Source organism: Puma concolor, chromosome B2 (assembly GCF_028749965.1).
Source record: "Puma concolor isolate L17-30 chromosome B2, mPumCon1.1.hap2, whole genome shotgun sequence".
Lineage (NCBI taxonomy): Eukaryota > Metazoa > Chordata > Mammalia > Carnivora > Felidae > Puma > Puma concolor.
Genome location: NC_141671.1, coordinates 91463515 through 91489280, shown reverse-complemented (window position 1 = coordinate 91489280; position 25766 = coordinate 91463515).

Sequence of the window (25766 nt, the reverse complement as noted above, 5' to 3'; positions counted from 1 at the left end):
CCTTCCTTCTCTGTGATCTTGGCTTTCTGATCCAGAATGTTTTCTTTCCTAATGTCTCTTTTTCAATTCTTTATAGGAAGTGATATGAGATGAATGGTTTGCCCATCTGACAGAACAAATTTTATCCACCTTCCCTTCTTTAAAAAGAATAATTCTCACGTAGAAGTAAACCATCCATCAGTCCCACCCCAAATCCATGCTTGAACTCAGTGTATCAGAATGCTATCTGACTACCATTAAATATAACTCATCGTCTTATTTTCTAAAAATCCTATGCCATAAATTTCCCAAACATGTTTCCTCCTAGAATGAGCCAAATCTTCCCCCTGCACCTATACTAACCATAACACCATAAAACTCCCTAATTTATGACTTAAGTATTCTATGGAGACTTTCCCAGCCTTCTAATATCAAAGTTTCCAAGTCTCCAATTCTTTCTTTTTTTTTAAATGTTTTTTTTTTTTTCAACGTTTATTTATTTTTTTTGGGACAGAGAGAGACAGAGCATGAACGGGGGAGGGGCAGAGAGAGAGGGAGACACAGAATCGGAAACAGGCTCCAGGGTCTGAGCCATCAGCCCAGAGCCTGACGCGGGGCTCGAACTCACGGACCGCGAGATCGTGACCTGGCTGAAGTCGGACGCTTAACCGACTGTGCCACCCAGGCGCCCCTCCAATTCTTATTATTATTGACTCCCTCCCTGTAGCTTTCAAGGACCCTTTTCAATAATTTATTGGTTTCCAGGATCCCTCTATGTTGGGAGGGGATAGGGAGAAGTTTTCCTAGTTCCTTCTCTAAATTTTGGATCATCTTTCCTAATTCTATTTTAAGAGCATTTAAATATGCAGAATAGATATATCGACTGAATTCATGTCTATCTCCTTTCTATTTTCATTTATATTTGCACAGTATTTAAAATATTGCACTTAAAAAAATACATTGAAATCCAATATTGTGCCAGTTGGCTTGATCTTTTCCTCTTGGCAACTCAAATTTTGCAGAATCACAAGTGTAATTTACAAATAATTTCATTGCACACATAAATGTTGTGGGTTTTTTAATTAATTTAATTAATGTCACTTAAATTCAAATGCTATCTTAAAATCTCCAAATGCAATTGCTTTTGGTTAAAAAACATGTGCTTAACTATTTTGGCAGCCATTTGTTAAGTTGGCATAGCACATCAAAGTATCATTCCCTTGTGAAATATAACCAAAGGCTGAGATTTAATGTTACTTAAGGGTTTGAAGATATTTATTAAATAATGCATTAGCAAAATCAATGTTAGAAATTCTGTAGGTCTTTGCTATGAAAAAGAAAAAACACAGATTCACATATATGTAAAAACCATATACCTAACATTTCATCAGAGGGATTATGGCATTTAAAAACCCATGGGGCACCTGGGTGGCTCAGTCGGTTGGGCATCCGACTTCAGCTCAGGTCACGATCTCACGGTCCGTGAATTCGAGCCCCGCGTCAGGCTCTGGGCTGATGGCTCGGAGCCTGGAGCCTGCTTCTGATTCTGTGTCTCCCTCTCTCTCTGCTCCTCCCCCGTTCATGCTCTGTCTCTCTGTGTCCCAAAAATAAATAAACGTTAAAAAAAAAAACCCAAATAGGGGTGCCTGAGTGGTTCAGTCAGTTAAGCATCTGACTTGATCTCAGCTCAGGTCATGATCTCACAGTTCATGGGATCAGGCCCTGAGTCAGGCTCTGTGTTGATGGTACGAAGCTTGCCTGGGATTCTGTCTCTCCTTCTTTCTGCCCCTCCCCTGCTTATGTGCTCACTCACTCTCTCTCTCTCTCTCTCTCTCTCTCTCAAAATAAATAAAACAAAAAATAAAAATAAAAATGCAAACATATTTCTTTAAAATTAAAAAAATAATAATAACTTTTCATGTAAAACGCTTTCCTGATGAGAGGTAATTTAGATACTAATCATGAAAAAGGTTCATAAAGGAAAAAATATAGGTAAATTCTGTGCAAGAGAGTAAAAAATCTTCTCTGCCAGGAGCTGCATTCACAGATTTCACAAGGTAGGCAATTGGAGCTTGGCAGCTTAGTCTTTTTATCCCTATAGGTCTATTTGGTAAGATTTAAACAGTACATTTCCACCAATTAGCTAATTCCAGCAATAGAATAAATTACTAGTGAAGAAATTCTTTTAAATGTAACCCTTTTTGTTTAGAAGTGGAGTGCAAACAAAATAGAGGAAAGAAAGAGAGCATATGTCTATCAAAGATTTTGTACACAAATGCTGACACCAGCTTTATTTGTAATAGCCAAAATTAGAAACAACTCAAATGATTTGCAAGGGGTGACTGAGTGGACAAACGATAGTGTATCCATACAATACAACACTAACCAGCCTTGAAAAAGGAACAATCTATTGATACAAGCAACACTATGAATGAATCTCAAAACAATTAGGCTGAGTGAACGAATTCAGATCAAAAGAAGTATATACTATATGATTCTATTTTTATAAAATATGAAAAATAAAAACTAATCTACAATTACAGAAGACAAAGAGCAAATCAATGGCTGCCTGGCTGGTGGGGACAAATGTAAGGAGGGTGAGGATTGGGGAAAGCAGGAAAGAGTGAATACAAAGGCATGAGGAATCTTTAGGGGTGATGAATATGTTAATGATCTTGATTGTAATGATGGCCTGACTTATGTACACATATGTCAAAACTCATCAATTTGCACACTTTAAACATGTATAGTATTTTGTACTTCAATTACTTTTCAATAGGGCCATAAGACAAGGAAAATCCGTGAGTAATAATCTGCAAGTAGTATTGCAAAGGATTAAATTGGGATAGTGTAGTCAGAGAGATTCATTGGGAAGCAAATGTAAAAATTTAGACAATAAACTTTCCTTTTTTTTTTTTTTTTTTTGAGACAGAGGTTGCAAGTGAGTGAGGGGCAGAGAGACAAAAATCCCATGAGGGGCAGAGAAGGAGAGGGAGAGAGGAGAGGAGAGGGAGAGAGAGAGAGAGAGAGAGAGAGAAGCGCAGGCTCACCCAAATCAGGGGCTCGAACTCACCTGATGAGGGGCTTGAACTCATGAACCATGAGATCACACGACCAGAGCCAAAGTCCCATGCTTAACCAACTGAGCCACCCAGGCACCCCCAGACAATGAGTTTTCTAGGGCAAAACTAAAGCACTGGTAAGGGGAAATTTTAATTAAGAAAAAAAAATACATGAAAAAATAAAAACTTTGAATTGTATCTTTTTAAACACCAATATTGTAGTTCAAAGTATTAACAGTCATCTGTTAGTTTAATTAAATACTTGACTCCAAAATACTGCCAGAGGTACCTGAGTGGCTCAGTCAGTTAAGCATCTGACTCTTGATTTTCTCTCAGGTCGTGATCTCATGGCCCTGAGTTGGGCTAGGCCTAGCCTCTCCCTCTCCTCTTCCTCTGCTCCTCCCCCACGCACATACATGTGGGCATGTTCTCTCTCTCAAAAAAAATTGCCTATTAAATATCTGTTGAGAACCTGTTTAATAAAAAGATAAGGTAAATGTATAATTTCTGGTTTTACATAGTTTACTTCCAAGAAGGAGGTAAGGGAGAGGTATGTCAATTACTGGTATAAAATGTAGGTATATAAGCCTCAAAGGTAATTGACAATTTATTCTCTTAATACTTAAAATATGCCTACCACATTTAATACCATGAGATTATACAATTCTAGATGACAGTTTGTCCTGTCCTTGTCCAAACTATCCCAAATTCCATACTGGTAACCTCTTAAATATTTATATGTCACACGTAACTTTGGGAATGTGGGAAGTGCAAAATTAAATAAGTGTCCTACAAGAGTATTTTTTAGAGTTAACATCCTATAGTTTTATCGCTAAAATATGTAGATTATATCCATTGGCATTGGACAAATCAAATGTTCCTCCAACTAAACTCAAAGGTCCTTGTGGACCTTGTGTTGCAGAGATAGATTCATCCAGATAAGAATTAAGATTTCTCAGTGGAATACACTCTCTGTATCTGATCTTTTGGTCTACAACGTAAATGGGTCTTCTTCATCAGGTCTACTTCAAAACACTAGTGCTCCAAGATCACACCAGAAAGATGAACCTTTATAAATACCAGCTCCTGTTCAAAGACATCAATATTTAAGGACAAGAATATAAAGGACTATCCAGCCACTTCTCTAAACTTATATTCCTACCAGATAGATTACTGTTAAGCTCTACACATGGGAATTTCTAAATTGCTCCCACAAGAAAACATCTTCAACAAATTACATTTTAATGTTATGCTATCAGCTTGTGTCTAAGTAATACAAGAAATGGCCATGTAAAATACCTTTCTGATTTTTCTAATATCATTATTAAAAAATCCTTGTGTGTTCACTGTATTTTAAAAACATTAACTTCACTGTCCTTATAAAAGAAACCATTTCTTTTAAAGCTTACTACCAGGAAAAAGTTTGTGTCTAGAAGAAATATGTGATCTATCATGGTATCCTTTCTTCCAGATAGATCTCCCCTGGTTTCTGGAATCCCCTCATACCTCAGGCTCCACCCTGATGAAACCCACCTGGATGGGCCCTTTGAACTTGTCTTAGATCCTTCACGCCTTGAATACCACCTATGGATACTTTTAAAGCCCCTTTTTTTCTTTGCCTCATTTTCTTCTACTGCTGCCCTATATTAGTTACCACAGAGAACAGGCAACACCAACAAACATGAGAAAATAATTAAAAGGCCTATTTAAAACTAAAAATAAAAGGGGACCATGCTGACTCAAACTACTGTTGGGTAATTTTGTAGTACAAAGAGTCATACTTTATTAAAAGTCAATATGCAGGTAAAAGTCCCAAGTTAAATATTGCACATTGTAGTGCTACTTACCAAGAACAAGCAACTTACTTGGTCTAAATTGGGATCCCTTTAATATGCTTCCCAAAAGGTTGTCCCATTCAGAAAACTGCAACAGAGCACAAGAGAGAAAAAAACTAAACATTTGGCCAAATTTTTTTTTTGGCCAAATATTTTAATAATGTTGACTCTGCTTTAGTCAGTGGAAGTAACTTAGTGACTGAGTCTGCTACTGATATGTTTTTATATAGAAAGTCTGCTTTTTTCTTAGTCCCACTAAATAAAAATTGAATGACCTCTTTAGATCTAAGTTGGAAGGGACATCAAATTACTAGTCTGCACAGAAGATTCAAACGTCTCTGTCTAGCCCTGCTTGACCCATATCCTAACACCTGCCCTTCAGAAATGGAATAAGATTGAGGAATCCTTCCATTCCCCTGAAGGTTGGAGTGCGCTACTAGGCATCTTGCCATACTTAACACAGACCCCTCCAAAAGGGATGGTCCTGATGAGAGGTGACCACAGCTCAATATTGGGCCTTATGATCTCATGGTAGTTTATAAAGTAAGAATAGAGGCCCAGAACTCCATTGCACTCCAAAGCACATTGATAAATTAGTATCACCAACTCTTCTAATCTGTACCTCCAGGAGACATCTTCCATAGAGCATCTTCCAAAAAGCATCTTCCATAGACATGGTAGAACTGGGAGAACTAGCTTCAGGAGCCTAGGAAGAGTCTAACACCCTCCTCTAAGGTCTCCTTCCTCCACACCAGCTTTCTGCCTAAAATATACTAAATGTGTAGTATGTTATCTATTCAAGCTTTCTATCCAAAAAGACTATCTGTACACACACACACACACACACACACACACACACACACACACACACATACACACACAAGCACACTCATCATTTCATTTTTGAATGAAAGGAGTAATAGAGAGAAACAAGGTAACAGGATAGAATGGACTCTGAAAGAGGAGAAAACTCATTCTTGTCCTGGTTCTTCTACTAATGAGGTCATTGAAACTCTCTGAGCCTCAATATCCCCTCCTATGTAACAGAAGACTAAGAATAAATAATCTCTAAGAGGCTTTGAGGGCTAATAATCTCGAATCAGTGTATAATGACCTTGCCTATGAAAAGGACAGATGGGGAAGAGAATGTTGAAAAAAGCAAGACTGGGCACCTGGCCTGCATAACCCACCTTCCTGACTGACTTCTGGGCTTCAACTCTCACTACAGCTAAAACCCAAAGCCTCTGGTCATTCGGGATCACCAGGATTCAGCAGTCATATACCTCTTTGGATTCAAGCTTTTACTCTAAGAATTTCTCTTAATTCTTTACTATCTCAGCCATGCATTCAAGTTAAATTTTTCATATTTTATTCGCTGTTTACAGTATTCTATAGTTAAAGAGTTTTACAGGCTGTTTCATTGTATTGTCAGAATTAGAAGTTATTTCACTTTTTAAAAATATCTATCCACTTATTATCGATAATAAACTCATAGGAAACAATGCTATGAACAGCATCTAAGTCAGTGAATCTCTGTAGCACATTATCCCAGATACTTGCAACACATCAAGATTGAAAAAATAATTGTCCAATGCCAATGGATGAATCTGAGCACATCTACCCTAGTACTTAAATTTATATCAGTTGATACTCAATATCTATTTGAGGTATTTAAGTTGCAATGATAATCCATAAAAAGGAAACCAATCAAAATTTTCACCAAAACTGACACTTAAAATTTCATTTTAACAGATTAACAAAATTAATTTGCTCATCTGAAAGCACAAGTGAGACTTCTACAGAATTATACAGCAAGGGTAAGAGCCAAATCCTGCCTTGGCCGGGTCACTCCTTCTCACCCAGGTTCCTGAGAGAGCGACCACCTAATGTCATAACTTGTAGAAAACCGAATTGCCACCATCTTGGTAGCTGGGTGTGCAGGGCTTCCAGCACAGGGATCTGTGGCAAATTTGGGCTACAGTCTCTCTTAGGCCTTGAGCTAAAGCAGGACCTCACCATCCCTATTAAATGTCAGTATTATCATCAACCACAGCCTGAAACAACCAGAATTCCCAAGCACTTACGTGCTTTTGTGAGAAGAAAAAAAGTGCAATTGCTAAACCCAAAGGAGTCCATGGTTCATCTTGCGTATCCTCAGACCTGGAGGCAATAGGAAAAAGGAAGGGATGAACAGGGAGGCATTCCCTTTCAATGCTGCATGCCTCCCTCAGCCCCAGTAAATGAAGCTAATCAGAGTCCTGAAATCTGGTCAGATTAGCGCCTCCTTTTGGGGGTATGGAGAAATAGAAAATAAGTTATAAAAGGAAGGAGAGACCTCCTACCATTCACATAACCAAGTGTTTCTTTCAAATCTCCTTGAAACAAAAACTTACTGTCATGGCATTCAGATAAAACATGCCATAGTGTTAACTATATATATATATATATATATATATATATATATATATATATATATATGTATGTATATGTATATATATATGTATGTATGTATATGTATATGTATATATATGTTATTTAAAATATATATGCACATGACACTATATAAATACATAAAAATTACATATATATGCACATATATGAAAATATTCATGACAAAAGCATTTTGCTAAATGAATAGATTCCTAAAATGATGAGAATTTGTATGTTCATCTCTCATACAAATTTTGGTGAGGAAACTTTTTAGTCCTATACTCATATAAACAAATCATCATTGTAGCTACAATACAGAAATAGCCTCATTATACAGACTAGATAGCATATAAGACTAACTAAAATTAGATGCTAGTTGTAAACCACTTTGATTTTCTGTAAAAGAAATATAATATTGAAATAAACAGTATCAAAAATAACAAGATAAAAAATAATTCAAAATTTGAAATGAGATTACCATGTTTGTTTTTAAGAAGGTGCATTTTCAACTAATCTCATGGCTATTTGTTAAAATGAATGCATTAGAGGGGCGCCTGGGTGGCGCAGTCGGTTAAGCGTCAGACTTCAGCCAGGTCACGATCTCGCGGTCTGTGAGTTCGAGCCCCGCGTCAGGCTCTGGGCTGATGGCTTGGAGCCTGGAGCCTGTTTCCGATTCTGTGTCTCCCTCTCTCTCTGCCCCTCCCCTGTTTATGCTCTGTCTCTCTCTGTCCCAAAAATAAATAAACGTTGAAAAAAAAAAATGAATGCATTAGATAGCAATCTGGAATGTTTCTAACCAAATGAAGTTCCATGTATAGGTATTCAAGTTCATGTACATGTGTGTACCTGAATATTTTAGAATAATATTGTCCTCTCTGGTAATAGCAGAAATAAAAATACTGAAATTATTCCATGAAACAGATGCCTTCTCTCAGAATTTACCTTTGTAACAAGCCACTCATTCATGTTGATGCCTCCAATTTATTTTGAAAGAGCATAACAAATAATAACCCCACTTATTAAACACCTAACCCGCCTCAAGCACTTTGCATACATTTTAAAAAGAGCTCTAATCGACGGGCAGCATCACCAATGTTTTACATGGCAATCCAAAGTAGTATGTGTAGGGGTGCCTGGGTGGCTCAGTCGGTTAAGCGGTCGACTTCCGCTCAGGTCATGATCTTGCGGTCCGTGAGTTCGAGCCCCGCGTCGGGCTCTGTGCTGACAGCTCAGAGCCTGGAGCCTGTTTCAGATTCTGTGTCTCCCTCTCTCTGACCCTCCCCCATTCATGCTCTGTCTCTCTGTGTCTCAAAAATAAATAAACATTAAAAAAAAATTAAAAAAAAAAAGTAGTATGTGTAGCATGTGTGGTTCGTGACAAGGTAGCCACTTGAAATCCCGTTTCATGACGCCCCAGAGGTTCTCCTGAGGTGCCTCAGAGGAAAAGGCGATGCAGTTGCTGAGTAGGCAGGGCTCCAGCATCAATCCAAATAGCCTTCCAAAACTACTGAAGCCCACTTCTCAGCACGCCCTTATTCTGATCCTGAGCATTCCCAAACCCCAGGCCTGATCTGACGGTCAGAGGTTGCTGGCGCTCCTCCACCCACACTCCACCTCATCCGCTTGCTCACTGATCAAACATTTGGGAACTCATGTGCGTACCAGGCACTGCTAAGGAAGGAAATTTAAAAAAATAAATAAGACATACACAGGCCCTTCAGACATCTGTACGAACTTGGACCAGGAATCTCGAACTCAAATGCCTTTGAAGTCCAGGTAGATAATAAATATGATTGAAGCAAGCCAGATGTAAGCGGTAGGGAGTATTGAAACATGGGGTGGAGAGGCAACCCAGGAATTAAAAACTACAGGAAACTGCTACCACCCCTCAGCTGAGAGCAAAGGAAGAAGGTGTTATTAGAACCCCAGAGCCTGGGCATGGGAGCTAGATCTGCAAAGAGGGGACACCAGCAGAAGCTAAAACTACAAGGAGACACAACCAGTGGCTTTCTTTCTCCTCCCTTCCTCCAACCTCCCACCACGACCTCCCATTGGCCAAGCCTAACTGGAAGCCCACGAGTAAGGAAGTCTGAGAAATGCAGTGAGGAGAGGGCAGGCCCTGTGACACAGAGCAGAGTTGGAGCAAAGCAGAGACAGATCCAACAGCACACAGGTAAGTGACCCATCCAATCCAGGATTCTTGATTCCTAGGCCCCCACCCAAGTACCCCTTCTGCCAACCTCCCCACCCACATTCTGACACCCTGCCTTGTACTGCCTTTGTTTGCTGCGGATATCATATCTTACTGACTCCCTGTCCCAACCATAATCCCCTCCCTTTTTGACTTGCTTTGCTCTGAGGAACTCACATGGCTCCAAGGTCTGGTTCCACCTTGTCATCTACCACCAGAAGGCCCTCTTCTATGGGCCATGTCTGCACGTTTTTCAGTCAAGATTGAAACTGTCGGCTGTGGAGACTGTCACAGCTTCGTGTTAATTCTGAGCATGCCGCCAGCAGGCATCACTCAGAGGCTGACATTTTGGAAATATTCATAAGTAACTGAAATAAAAATTAATGCCTCCTCTCCCTCACCAGGACACAGTAGGGGGAAAAAAGTGGCAAAATACAACCATTTGCATTTAATGAATAATTTATTTACTTTCGACACTAGATTAGAATCTGGACTGTGATAAATCCACTAATTACACATTAAAATAAGGCTTATTCACTTCTTTAAAATTGTTCCAAATTGCTTAGCCCAATTTCCAGCTGAACTTTGACCTTTGATCTTACGTTGAATAGCACTGATGGATCCTCCAAGCAAGAAATGTCACACTAATTATTTTACATTAATGAAACACAGAACCATGAAGGAGAATGTAGACATTATGTTTTTCAAAGTGCATTGAGTCAGAAATCAAAAAGCTTATTAGCAAGTATTTTCAAATTTCATACATGAGAATGGTATTATCCAATGCCTTTTCTAAGAAAAAAAAAATCACCTGCTTAGTATTTTTTCGTACCTTAAAGAATATGGTAATCAACTCCTTCCCAAATTGTTCCTCTCGTGGAATGTTCACTTCCTAGCAACAGCACTCCAAGTATAGTCCACTTCTTCAAACTCCAATTTTATAGCTTTCCAATTTTTAATTACTTTTTGATTTATGGAAATAAAACTCCTTCACAGGTGCACTGGAATTGTGCCTAGTAAAAAGGAACTTGGACAGGAACCATCAGACTGCACTATGATCAATGAAATTCAAAACGGACAACTCACAACTGAGAAAAACTAAAGTTGAGGTAGTTACCCACAAATTTAAGAAATTGTATTAAGTGACTTCTTGCATCTATAGGTCTTAGCTGATGTGTTTGGAGGCTCTCTAGGAAGATAATTATTCAATGGCATTTAGATTCCTTAATCAAGTCATGACTCTGGTGTTTGGAACTCCAATGAGACAGCTACAAGTTAAATATAAGTTCCCTTGGTATGACACATATTGTAGTATATATTGGTTCAGTTAGATAATGTAATAAAAATGCTTCTCTTGGTTCTAATAAAGGCATACTGATGTTTCTCCCCAAGTCATGCATCCTTCTAATACTTCTGCAGCCCCTCTCAGGAATAGAAGTTTTCTCAATGAGAAACATTGTATCTCACTGTACTTCCTAACTGTGGGGAAGACACTCACCCTACCATTTGAATCATCCAGAAGAGCGTTCCTTGATGTGCATTCCACAGAACTCTGGTGCTTCAGGATATTAACAGGTATCTTACATACACCCATAAAAATACATACAAAAAGAGTATAGTCAAATAATTCCAAGAAATGTCAGATCAAATAGTTAAATGAATTATTTTCCTGCAGGCTTCTCAGGGATTTTAATATGCTAATGTATCCTGTGAAACTCCACAATAGAATATAACCAACCTTGTTTATTAAGATTGTGACCTTTCTGTCACACGGCATCTCTTAGGGCTAAAGTGCTATGGAAACACTTTAGCAAATGATGCTCTAAATCCTGTTCCATAAAGTAGAATAAAGAAGCTCACACAAAAATCATGGAAACCAACCAGGAGGCACACCAAGTAAAGGGAATAATGGAAAGATGATCAGGCTAGGAGTAAACAGGGACAAATTAGAATTATTGATAAAAAGAGCTCCATTTATTTAGTCCCTCCTGCATGCTCAATATTTTGTGTGTATCCTAATCAATACTTCCAACAACACTCTGGTGTAAATCTTTTCTCCATTTTAAAGGTCAGAAAATTGGGGCTCAGAAAGATTAAGTGGATTGCCCAAGATCACCCAGCTTCACATGGCAGACCTGAAAATTAGAACTACATGTGTCTTGACCTCTAGTATGCCTTCTTTATGCTACACTACCTGCCAGAAAAAAAAAAAAAAAAACAGAAGGCAGAATAGAGTAGAAAGTATGGTAAAGAAGCAAAAGAAAAGACCATTTCTCAAAAACAAATGTAAGTTGCTTATGGCTAGACTGTTTCTAAACCTGCTTTTTAGGGCTCTGCCTCTCCGTGGCTGCAGACACATGCACTGAGGTCATGGAGGCCTCTTCATCCCAGCCATAGGCTAAGCAATACCCTGGTCAGACCCAATGCCTGTCACACTTAGAGGATGCAATTGGCTGGTATAGTCCAGTGGTGTGCTGGAGCTGGCCCTATCTGGCTCACAAGAGCGAGTCTTTTATATCTCTTCCCAACTCCTCATTCAGTGATGTAAGGTTGGTAGCTTGTAATCAGCTGTGATGGAAGTATTTACACAATGGAAATTGGCAAACACTGCAAAGCAGGGAATTTGTGGGGGTTTGGTTCCCAGAGAGACAGGAGGATATCAATACACCACTGACTGAGACTTAACCAAAAGGCAGAAAGTAGAAGAGACCAAAATGTGGCAAGACTTCCAGCTAAACAAAATACCATAGTAATTATCCTCCTTAAATGTCAAATTCAAATATTAATCTATATATACCTGTGCTAATGAAGGAGACCAGGGTCATGTGTAATGAGAGATTTGATTATTCTCTGCTATCCTCTAATAAATTGTATAATGTAGCTCAATGCAGAGAACGACCTGAACAGAGGCAGTCCCTGGCCCCATCTCATCCTGGCACCATATTGCCTGGGCCCTGAAGAATCAGGGTGACTTGTGTCAGCCCCAGCACTATACAAACGTGACTAGGTCTCAGTTCCTTTTTCCTACATCTATCAATGCACCCCAAGCAAGCTGCAATCTTCATTTCCCAAAAATCTCACAGAAGCAGTAGTGAAGATATAGGGATGCACAGGCTATTTCCAATATTCAAAAGGTCTAACATCAATAACATATCAATTTCCAATAAGATCACACAGGCTAATTTCAATCTGGTCATTTTACTTATCTCAAGATATCCCCGTTTTTCTCATTGAACACCATTTCTGAGAAAATTTTTTTAAGATTAGCCAATGAGCTAATTACATCACAAATGATCATCGTATGATAAAGTTTCCTAACCTGGAGTGAAAAAGAATCAGTGAACACGTATAAAAATATTTGAAAGAAAAAAACTTGTTCTTTCAGCAAATTAGACTCACCCAGAAGAGATTCTCACCGGACATTGAAAGGCCAGATGGTGCATCCCATTTTCCTTATGATAAGCCTCCTGAAAAGAGTCTTTACATGTTGGAATCCTAGGAAACTTTGCACAGAGCAAGGCAGAAATACTCCTCCTGACTCACAGACCTCTTCCCCTCACCCGACTGCCCCCACTCTCCAGCGAACCACTTGAGCCCTCCATGATATTCCCTGAGGACAGCACAGGGACAGCTGCAAACCTATACTTAAAGAATGTTGCCTGAAAGACAACCAGTGTGAACCCTGCCCAGCTTTTGTGCACATAAACCAGCCACAGGCGGAGCCCTTTGCTAATTCAGCAATCATTCGGGGTCTGGCTACATTCTGTAATAGTTGTGTTCTCAATTTTTAAGGCTCACACTGAATTCCCCCCATTGTTAGCATTAGCTCATTACTGTTTTTGGTATGAAAGCATCCAGGAACTACATTTCTGCAACTGAATGACAGAAAAATAAAGATGCGCTTTCTTAGTATCAGAGACAAGATTTAATGTTTTGTCCTTGTATTGTCTTCAAGTGTGTGAAAATGGTGTTTTAATTTGTTCATTCTATAAATATTAAGACCTGCAGGTGTTTTCAGAAATATAACATCTGTTTGTTCTCTATAAATCAGCCTAATATCATTTTGGGGACCCATCTAATCAGGTTGTGGGGAAATTCAGTAATATGTAGAGATTCCTCCACCCTCAAATCCAGGATCCTATAAAGATTCCAGGGCTTATCCAATTTCAAAAGAAGAGAAGGCATAGATGGGAAGGGTGTGCCTCTGGTCACTGGCCAATTTCTTTGGCCAACCTACCAAGATGTATCTTACTGGATCCTTCTCTGTTCCTTCTAAACCAAATGTGGGATATAGGAATCATCTGTGAGGCTGGAAACCTTCCAAGGCCCATCTGGCCTTCTATCCCCAAAGGGGGCAGCACACAGCCATCCTTCTCTGGGGTGTGGCCAGAAGCACAGACAAATTCCTTGCTTCTCTGGGAAGCATAGGCTTCTCCCTTTTCAGCTTTCAAAAATCTCATTTTAAAGTCAGGTAAAAATGCTTCTCCTATTTCCCTCAGAACAACAGTCATCAACTTTATACATTGGCATCACCTGGAGAACTGTAAAAAACAATACTGATTCCTGGTTCCTACCTCCAGAGATACTGACCTAATTGGTGTTCAGTGTGGCTTGGATGATTTTAATGTGCAGCCAAGGTTGAAAACTGTCATTAATTGTGACAAATATATGAATATAACATGTTAATAATTTAGGGAAACTGTGAATGAGGTATGTGAGAACTTTGTGTCCTAACTTTGCAATTTTTCTCTTACTTTAATACTCTTCTAAAATTAAAAGTTGGCTAATACCTCCATATATACATATAATTACATGTGATGCACTTGTATCGGTTCAGGTGAAGGGCAATGTTTTTTTATTTTCAAAAAAACATATATACATAATAAAAATTTTCAACTATTACCAAAAGCTAAAAAATGAAAACTAAAAGTGGAAATAAGAACTCTATAGTAAAGGAGTGAGACATCAAAAATTACAGTGTTTTTTAAAAAGTTTTTACCCATAGAAAGTACTTTATGTTATTTTAGAAAATTTGTGAAATGCAGTAATATATGACAAAGGTCTTATATATGTATTTTGTACTTTTGTACAAAGCATATAAGCAAATGTTAGATAAAGAAAGCATAATCCAGGGGCACCTGGGTGGCTGTCAGCTAGGCGTCATACTTTGGCTGAGGTCATGATCTCACAGTTTGTGGGTTCCAGTCCCATGTCGGGCCCTGTGCTGGCAGCTCACAGCCTTCAGCCTGCTTCAGATTCTGTGTCTCCCTCTCTCTCTGCCCCTCCCCCACTCATGCTCGCTCTCTCTCTCTCTCTCTCTCTTTCTCAAAAATAAACAGTAAAAAAAATTTTTTTTAAAGAAAGCACAATCCAATAATGTATTTACAGTCATAATCCCAGCTATCTCATAAGATTATATATCTTGAAATTCTACTTTTTGTACTAGGCTCAATTCACTAAATTTTAAGTTTTTGTTTGTTTGCTTTGTTTTTGAAAGAGAGAACGTGCATGCAAAAGTGCAAGCAGGGGAGGGCCAGAGGGAGAGGGAGAGAGACAATCTTAAGCGGACTCTACTCCCAGCACAGACCCAGAATCGCCCAGCTCCATCTCACAACCATGAGATCATGACCTGAGCAGAAATCAAGAGCCAGACACTTAACCAACTGAGCCACCCAAGTGCCCCATCGATTCACTTAATTTTAAATGTTTCCATTTATCTCCCAAATATTCATCATTGTAAAAAGAAAGTTAAAGGGGGCTCTTCATGAAGTGTGGAAGATTGGAAATTAAATGGCACCTCTTCCCTCTCACTTCCAATCTTTGGTCCCCAGGATAGGACACCCTCAGATCCCAGACATCTCTTTCCTCAACTAGGAAAAGGATGAGGGGCTGGGCTGAACCCCAAGGCACCAGCAGCCACAGCAGTACCCTCCAAAACCCAGTAAGAGAACTCAATCCTTTTCTAAGATTCCATATGCCTTCCCCACAGCCCACCAGAGCAGGGCCAACCCCCCACCCTCACCCCCCACAGGCTCATCTCTCCAAGTTCCATGTCAGACCGGAAGCTAACTTTTTTTGGTACCTTGACTTCTAAGACACACTCCAAAAAAACAGGGGCTTGATTAATATTTTTAGCTCAATTGCTTTATTTTCCTTAAGAAGGCAAAGTTAAAATAATTCTAGGAATCAAAATATTTTATGTGATCAGGTTATGATGACCAGCACAAAATTATCTGTAAATCATTTTTTCAAGTAAATTCTGTTTATCTTTTAATTCTTATTCTAAAAAAAATAATAATCTTTTTCTGAAAATTCTTACAATCACAGTTTTCCAGGGATCCCTTCCTTTGCTTGTGTTGTATCATGAATATCTCAGTTATGAATGGATTGTCTTTTATGTCCCAGAAATTCCTCAGTATTTTCTTCTCTTCTGACATTTGTTCTCTTCCTGTGACCATCACTGTGGTTAATTTAATTGTATATTTCTTCTGTTGTTTCAAAGCTAACTGTTGGGGGAGAAGGGCTAAGTGCAGATTTCACCTGCTGATTTGGGCATAGCTGATTCTCATTGAGAGAGAACTCTGGCAGCAGTGAGAATGAGTGGCTGGAATATAAGACTGGAGGTGAGAAACAGTGGCTCCTGTGATAATCCAGATGAGAAATGGTGAAAGCCAGAATTAGAGCCACATCAGTGGGATAGAAAGGAGGGAACATACTGTCCCCTGTTTTTGAGGAAATTTACCATGTTGGTGGAAAGACAAAACACAGCCTGAGTTTTTCAGGCTTTACAGCCTATAGATCATACCAAGATCACACAAAGAGTAATATCTCCACTGGTTTCCCTACCTGCTCAAATAAGATCTCCTCCCTGGAAAAAGTTTCCCTTTGTTATTCATAGAGTTGCCAAATAGTGGCTCACATGTGCTCGCAATGTGTCTATCCCTGCCAGACCCCGTTGCTCCACAGAGTGGCTTGAAATAATGCCCAAGCTGTGATCAAGCTGAAGCTTTTGACAACCCAAGCTTTCTTATTAGGTCTCCTTAGAATGAGTTCTTACCCAGGAAGAACTTCAGTTCTCCTATAAATAGACATCTGGTATGATTTATCCACCCCCAACCCCTGCTGGATTTACATGGACATAGCTGAATCCCATTCAATTCAAACTGTGAACTCTTGCCTCACCACCCCCATTATATCCAAAATAAACATTTAAAATTATACAAAGGAGAGATGACAGGAAAGAGAAGAGCCTTAGTGAATATATATGTTATATGTGGAATTGTAAGAACATTATTAAAAAATAGCCTCGACTTTGAATCTGAATAAAAAGGAAACTATCAGAAACAAATAAATGGAAACAAAATGGCAGAGACGATGTAGGGTCCTTCCACTAAATAAAGACACCAATCTGATGACAACATTCAGTGCTACCAACTTCACCTTACAGAGGACAATATTAATATGCCCAAGCTATGGAAAGTGCTCAAAGGCACAATTCTTTTTAACCTGATGTCTTAAAGCCTTAAATAAAGGGTCACCTCATCTGAAAGCCTTGCCTCTCTGCAAATAGTAGTGTCCCAGGGATAGCCTCTGAATTACACGTATTTCCCTCAAGTTGGGCATAGCCTGTCAATATTTGCTGGAAGAAGAAATGGTTCAAAATAGCCAAAAGATAAGTTGGAAACTCTCACTTTTGTCCCTTACTTCTCTGCCTTATCTTCATACCTAGCATAGGTCTCTCCTCCTCTCCCTGAAATGTCCATCCCAGGACAATTGTTCGTGCTCTCTGATAGTCCATAATACCTCCAGCCCCAACCCAGCTGTCAGGAAAAAACCAACCCAGTTTACACGGCAACTGAAAGATAGCACACTTCAGAAATCCCTGGAGAAGATGAGAAAGGGGCACAGGAATCATTTCAAGCTATTGTAGTCCTACCCCACATTTACCAACAGAACTGGTTCTGAATGAAAGTCAAACTTGCTTTGTTCTCAGTCCATGGCTTCCTTTTATTTTTTTTTTTTATTTTTTTTCACGTCTGAACTCTTTTTATTTATTTACTTATTTATTTTTTTGCATGAAACAGCCTCAGTTAATGGGATGCCTACATTTAGAGATTTGAACTCTGCTTTAGAAGCAATAATGACCTAGTCCAAAACTTTTAGAAAAAAACAGAAAAGGAAAAAAAGAAACTGGAAAATTCTATAATCAGCTCCAATTAGAAAGATCTTCAAAAGTTTATTTCTCTTAACTGTTACTAAGGAAAAAATATCTAAATTAGTGCTCTAGAGTACACGTGCATCTTCATGTTCCTAGTGTTTCTTCTCTTATTTATATTCAGTAATCCTAGACTGATTTAATCCAGTCTTTTTTGTTCATGGCTTCCTTTTAAATGTCTGCTCTGGAACCAGGCAGTGAGGAGAGAGAGGGAGGGAAGGACTCAGAGAAAGACTCAGAGAGCATATTGGGGACAAGAGGAGAAAACGGTTTTCATTTTTCCTCTGGCAGACAGAAGAAGAGGAAGCATTCTCTTCCAATTTGTTGATCTCAGCTCTTCAGAGATTCTTTCAGGAGTAGAACTTTGTCTCCTCTCTGTACTCAAGGAGAGCTGTTTCCCAGGTGAAATAAACTGATCACTTTGAAGAAGCCAATTTAACATTTTTAGACAAGTTTAGATCAAAGAAGCCAATTTGACAAGATGTTCTATTTAAATCACATGAAAAAATATAACTTTTTGTTTTAGGCTAGTTTATTGTCTTCCATATGAAAATGCAGCAAGCAATTCTTTGCATTGTTTTTGTAGACATAAAATAAATAAGACACGAATCAAACCATGTTTCTTAGAAAGTGACTTTCTGTATTATATGGAGTTATACTGGAAAAGAAACAAAAGCCTGCTGTTCCTATGGCACTCTTGTACGGTGATTGGATTATTATATATAACACACAAGTATACATATATCGAAAAAGCCCACAGAAATACAAATTGCTGGAGTATTGTTGAGAGTATATTATATTTTAAATTCTTAGCAAATGTTATGCTAATCTAGCAGCCCACCAGCGGCCACCCACCACCAGCTGAGAAGCACTGGAGAAACTAACAGCCACATGGAACAAAAGTGTGAATGGAATAAAGTCAGCCTGGTCCTGTATTTGCCAGGGCCCAGTCATGAAAGAGAAATACAGCAGACATTTTAGCAAGGAGAATTTGATGAAAGGAATAGCTAACCAGGTATCGGAGAACTGGAAGTGCAACAGGGTCCACCCTGAGGTAACACAGAGATGTGACTGCAAGGAACAACTTCCACCACTAGGGCAAGGGCAACAAAAGGAAGAGTTCAGAAGTATTAAAACCCAGAAGCTTGAAGGAGGGACCCCACAGAGCTGGCATCCAGATCTCTGAGGAGGGGGTGCTGCCTGGCTGAACTGTCTTCTCCAAGAGGGTGCACTGAGGCTGGTTCTGAAAGAATTCTTACTGCTCGAATCAATGGTCACTGCCAGGGTGAACCATTGCTGTGGGAACACTGACAGGAACAGGAAGAAGCAAGTCCCCACTTCCAGTCTCGTTTAGTGGCTCCTTTAGACAGACAGTAAAAGAGATCCAGCTGGAAAAGGAGAAGTTTGCAGGGACTGAACCCCAGCATCACAAAGCAAAGTATAGGAAGAGTGGGGTTAAACCAATGACAGTGTACCACCCCAGCCTCATCCCATATTTTTAAAGGATTCCAGTATGCTTAACCTTATATTTCCTGCTGGGAGAAAGTTTCCAATGCAGTTGGATTATTGCACCAAATCATGTGCATCAACCTACATGAAAACAGCTCAAGGGGTGCCTGGGTGGCTCAGTAGGTTGAGCTTTTGGTTCAGGTTGTGATCTCATGGTTCGTTGAGTTCAAGCCCCACATCAGGCTCTGTGCTAGTGGTGTGAGGCCTGCTTGAGATTCTCTCTCTCTCCCTCTCTCAATCTGCTCCTTTCTTATTGCATGCTCTCTCTCTCTCTCTCTCTCAAATAAATAAATAAACTTAAAAAAACAATTTAAAAAAGACAGCTCAAGGAAGGGATCAAAGGAAGAGGAGATACTGTCTTATCATAAATAGAAGAGCTATCCTAGGATTGGATTTCTATGAAACACTGTTTTCATTTTTAACATTGCCTTAGACTTTTCCATTTAACCTTGTGTCTGGGGTTAAGGAGAACCCAATAACTTACATTTTCATTAGGATTTGGTTATTTATAAGAATTGACTTCCAGGCTACTGAAAAAAAATGTTCTTGGTTCTCAAGAATCACCCCTCCCCTGGTTTTTTATAAATGTTTGTTGATGAAAGAAATGGATGCTGTTGATAGGGCTGCAGCCGTAGTGGAAGCTCCCACCTGGTTAGTCCTACAGGTAAAAGTTTTTGTCACCCAAGAGGACGGAAGTTCTAAAACCCTGACATGTCATCTCAAACTCACCTCACAAAAACTTATAATGAATAAAATCTTTTTTAAAAGATGTCTTCTAATATATAATGTTATCAAATATATTGCCAGTATTATGAAGTGAGAGAAGAAAGCAACAGGTACAACACAATCTCATCTTTTTTTTTTTTTTTTTTTTTGCAAATAGGTATAGAAAAAAGACCAGAAGAAAATATACTAATATTAAGGGATTATGTTAATTTTTACTCTTCTATCTTTTCTATGTGCCAGGTCTCATCTACTACTGAGACCTCTGAAGTCTTAGTAGTACCATTTTACTTGGGGAAAAAATGAAAACTTGGACTAGCAATGTGCCCTGACTCTTTAGCTGGTGAAGACAGAGAGGGATCCCAACGTCAGTCTATCAGCCTCACAAGTCCCCACACGTAATTACATGCATTACTTTTGGAAGAAAAGGGAAAGAGCAATTTTTGTTAAATAATTGTGGTGAATAAATGCAAACATTTAGTTAAATGAAATAGCCATTTTCTTTATTAAGTTGTTTAGTGAATATCCACCAATTCAAATTTATTAGATGTCCAGGCCATGGCCAGAGTTCTAAGTGAAACAGATACAAGTAACAGGTCTGATAGAGAATTTAAAGTAATTATTATAAAGACACCCACCAGACTTGAGAAAAGAGGGGAAGGCATCAGAGGGAGTCTTAGCACAGAGATAAGAAATGACATAGCAGAGACAAAGTGTTCAATAAATGAAATGAGAAACACGCTTGATGTAAGGAACAGCAGGCTGGAATAAGCAGAGAAATGATTTAATGACCTAGAAGACAGGGTTATGGAAAGTAATAAAGCCAAACAAAAGAGAGAAGAAAGAATTATGCAAAATGAGAATAGACTTGGAGAGCCAGGGCAGTTCAGTCAGTTAAGTGTCCAATTGATTTTGGCTCAGATCATGATCTCACAGTTCGTGAGATTGAGCCCTGTATTAGGCCCCATGCTGACCTGCTTGGGATTCTCTCTCTCTCTCTCTCTCTCTCTCTCTCTCTCTCTCTCTCTCTCCCCCTCTCTCTGCCCTTCTCCCATTCATGTTCCCTCTCTCTTTCTCTCTCTTTCTCAAAATAAATAAGTAAAAAGTTTCAAAAATGAGAATAGACTTAGGGAAGTCAGTGACTCTATCAAACATAATAACATTCATATTATAGGAATCCCAAAAGAATAAGAGAAAGAAAAGGGGGCAAAACATTTATTTGAAGAAATAATCGCTGAAAACTTCCTAATCTGTGGAAACAGATACCCACATCCAGGAGACACAAAGACCTCCAACAAAATCAACAAAAGCAGATCCACACCAAAAAACATACAGTAATTAAACTGGCAAGATACAGCAATAAAGAAAAAAAAATTAAAGCATCAAGACAACAGAAAACAGTTACATACAAGGGAAACCCCACATACTATCAGCAGATTTTTCAGCAGGAACTCTGCAAGCCAGATGGAAGTGGCATGATATATTCAAAATGCTGAATGGAAAAATCTGCAGCCAAGAATACTCTAACCAGCAAGGCTATCATTCAGAATAGAAGGAGAGATAAAGAGTTTCCCAGACAAACAAAAATCATGACCACTACACCAGCCCTACAAGAAATAGTAAATAGGACTCTTTGAGTGGAAAAAAAAGACCAAAAGTGACAGTATGAAAGGAGGAAACACAAAAGCAGTAAAAATAAATATTTCTATTAAAAAAATCAGTCAGGGAACTCATAAAAGGATGTAAATTATGACACCATATACCTAAAACGTGGAGAGGAGAGGAGTAAATAATGGGTTCAAACTTAAACCACCATCAACTTAATATAGACTGCTATATGCAGATGTTATATACAAACCTAATGGTAAACACAGATCAAAAACCGCTAACAAGTATGCAAAGAATAAAGAGAATATATCACTAAATAGAATCAGCAAAGCATGAAAGAGAGAGAGATAAAAGGATCAGAAATAAAATAATTAATAAAATGGCAAAAAGCACATGCCTACCAATAATTACTTTGAGGGGCGCCTGGGTGGCTCAGTTGGTTGAGCATCCGACTTCAGCTCAAGTCATGATCTCACATTTTATGGGTTCTGGCTGCACATCAGGCTCTGTACTGACAGCCCAGAGCCTGGAGCCCGCTTCAGATTCTGTATCTCCCTCTCTCTGCCCTTTACCCACTCATACTCTGTCTCTCTTTCTCAAAAGTACATAAACATTAAAAAAATAATTACTTTGAATGTAAATGGACTCAACACTCCAATCAAAAGACATAGGGTGACAGAATGTATTTAAAAAAAAAAAAACAAGACCCATCTATATGCTGCCTACAGGATATTCATTTCAGACCTAAAGACACCTGCAGATTGAAAGTGAGGGGATGGAGAGTCATTTATCATGCAAATGGGTATCAAAAGAAAGCTGGAGTAGCAATATTTATATCAGACAAAATAGATTTTAAACAAAGACTCTAACAAGAGAAAAAGGACACTATACAATAATAAAGGGGACAATCCAACAAGAATATATAACAATGCTAAATATTTATGTACCCAACATGAAAGCCCCCAAATACATAAAAGAGTTAATAACAAATATAAAGGAACGAATTGATTTAAAAAAAAAATAGTAGTAGGGGACTTTAACACACCACTTACATCAGTGGACAGATCATCCAATCAGAAAAACAACAAGGAAACAATGGCTTTGAATGACACATTGAACCAAGTGGATTTAACAGATATATTTAGAGCATTCCATCCTAAAATAGCAGAATACACATTCTTTTCAGCTGCACATGGAAGATTCTCCAAAATAGATCACATATTAGGCCACAAAAAAGTCTCAACAAATTCAAAAGAATCAAAGTCATACAATGCATCTTTTCGGACCACAATGCAGTGAAATCAGAAAACAACCACACACACACACACACAAAAAAAAAAAAAATCTGGAAAGACCACAAATACATGGAGGTTAAACAACATGCTACTAAACAATGAATGGGTTAACCAAGAAATCAAAGAAGAAACCCAAAAGTACATGAAAACAAATCAAAATGCAAACACAACATTCCAAAACCTTTGGAATAGAGCAAAAGTGGTTCTATCAAGGAGCAAGAAAAATCTCAAATAAACTACCTAACCTTACATCTAAAGAGGAACTAGAGAAAGAACAACAAACAAAACCCAAAACCAACAGAGGAAAGAAATAATAAAGCTTAGAGCAGAAATAAATGATATAGAAACTAAAAACAAAAACAAAAAATATATAGTAAACAGAAAAATGAAACCAAGAGCTTGTTCTTTGAAAAAATCAACAAAATTCATAAACCTCTAGCCATATTTATCAAAAAACAAAGAGAAAGAACTCAAATAAATAAAACTACAATTGAAAGAAGAGGAATAACAACCAATACCACAGAAATACAAACAATTATAAGAGAATACTATGAAAATGAAAAATTGTATGTGAACAAATCGGACAAACTAAAAGAAATGGATAAATTCCTAGAAACATACAACCTACCAAAGCTGAAGCAGGAAGAAATAGAAAAATTTAATAGACTGATTACCAAGGAGATTGATTGCTAATCATAAAACTCCCAACAAACAAAAGCCTGGGACCAGATGACTTCACAGGCAAATTTTACCAAACATTTTTTTTTAATTTTTTATTACATTTATTTATTTTTGAGAAACACAGTGAGACAAAGCATGAGCAGGAGAGGGGCAGAGAGAGAGAGAGACACAGAATCTGAAACAGGCTACAGGCTCTGAGCAAGCAGCAGCATAGAGCCTGATGCGGGGCTCGAACCCACGAACTGTGAGATCATGACCTGAGCCGAAGTCAGACGCTCAACCGACTGAGCCACCCAGGTGCCCCTACCAAACATTTAAAGAGGAGTTAATACCTATTCTCAAACTTTTCCAAAAGAAGAAAAGGAAGGAAAACTTCAAAATTCATTCTATGAGGCCAGCAATACTCTGATACAAAAACCAGATAAAGACTCCACCAGAAACTACTAGAACTGATAAATGAATTCATCCAGATTCATCGCAGGATACAAAATCAATGCACAGAAATCTGTGCATTTCTATACATAATAATGAAGTAGCAGAAAGAGAAATTAAGAAAACAATGCCATTTACAATTGCACAAGAAAGAAAGAAAGAAAGAAAGAAAGAAAGAAAGAAAGGAAGGAAGGAAGGAAGGAAGGAAGGAAGGAAGGAAGGAAGAAAGAAAGAAAGAAAGAAAGAAAGAAAGAAAGAAAGAGGAAGGAAAAAAGAAAGGAAAGGAAAGAAAAAAGAAAAAGAAAAGAAAAGTAAGGAAAGAAAAGAAACTACAGGCCAATATCTTTGATGAACATAGATGCAAAACTCCTCAACAAAATACTAGCAAATTGAATTCAACAATACATTTAAAAAAATCATTCACCATAATCAAGTAGGACTTATTCCTGGTATGCAAGTGTGGTTCAATATTCACAAACCAATCAATGTGATACATCACATCAATAAGAGAAAGGATTAAAACCACAAGATTATTTCAATAGATGCAGAAAAACACTGGACAAAGTAAAACATCCACTTATGATAAAAGCCTTCAACAAAGTAGGTTTACAGGGAACATACCTCAACATCATAAAGGCCTTATATGAAAAACCCACTCACCACTTTTATACAACATAGTACTGGAAGTCCCAGCCACGGCAATCAGACAACAAAAGGAAATAAAACACATCCAAATTGGTAAGAAAGAAAGAAAAGTTTCACTATTTGCAGATGACATGATACTATATATAAAACCTAAAGACTCGGGGCGCCTGGGTGGCGCAGTCAGTTAAGCGTCCGACTTCAGCCAGGTCACGATCTCGCGGTCCGTGAGTTCGAGCCCCGCGTCGGGCTCTGGGCTGATGGCTCAGAGCCTGGAGCCTGTTTCCGATTCTGTGTCTCCCTCTCTCTCTGCCCCTCCCCCGTTCATGCTCTGTCTCTCTCTGTCCCAAAAATAAATAAACGTTGAAAAAAAAAAAAAAAAAAAACCTAAAGACTCTACCAAAAACTACAAGAACTGATAAATGAATTCAGTAAAGTTGTAGGATACAAAATCAATGTACAGAAGAAATTTGTGCATTTCCTTACACTAATAATGAAGTAGCAGAAAGAGAAATTAAGAAACAATCCCACTTACAATTACACAAACGATAATAAGATACATAGGAATAAACTTGTAACCAAAGAGATGAAAGAGCTGTACTCCAAAAACTATGAAACATTGATGAAAGAAATTGAAGATAACATGAAGAAATGGAAAGACGTTTCATGCTCATGGATTGGAAGAACAAAAATTGTCAAAATGCCCATACTACCCAAAGCAATAAAGATTTAATGTACTCTTTATCAAAATACCAACAACATTTTTCACAGAACTAGAACAAAATATCCTAAAATTTCTATTGAACCACAAAAGACCCTGAATAGCTAAAGCAATTTTGGAAAAGAAAACCAAAGCTGGAGGCATCACAATTCCAGACTTTAAGCTATATTACAAAGCTGTAGGAATCAAAACAGTATGGTACTGACACAAAAATAGACACACAAATAGAACAGAATAGAAAACTTAGAAGTAAGCCCACAATTACATGATCAACTAATCTTTGACAAAGCAGGAAGGAATATATAATGGGAAAAATACGGTCTCTTCAAATAAATGTTGTTGGAGAAACTGGTCAGGTACATGTAAAAGAATGAAACTGGACCACTTTCTTACACCATACACAAAAGTTCAAAATTTATTAAAGACCTAAATGAGAGACCTGA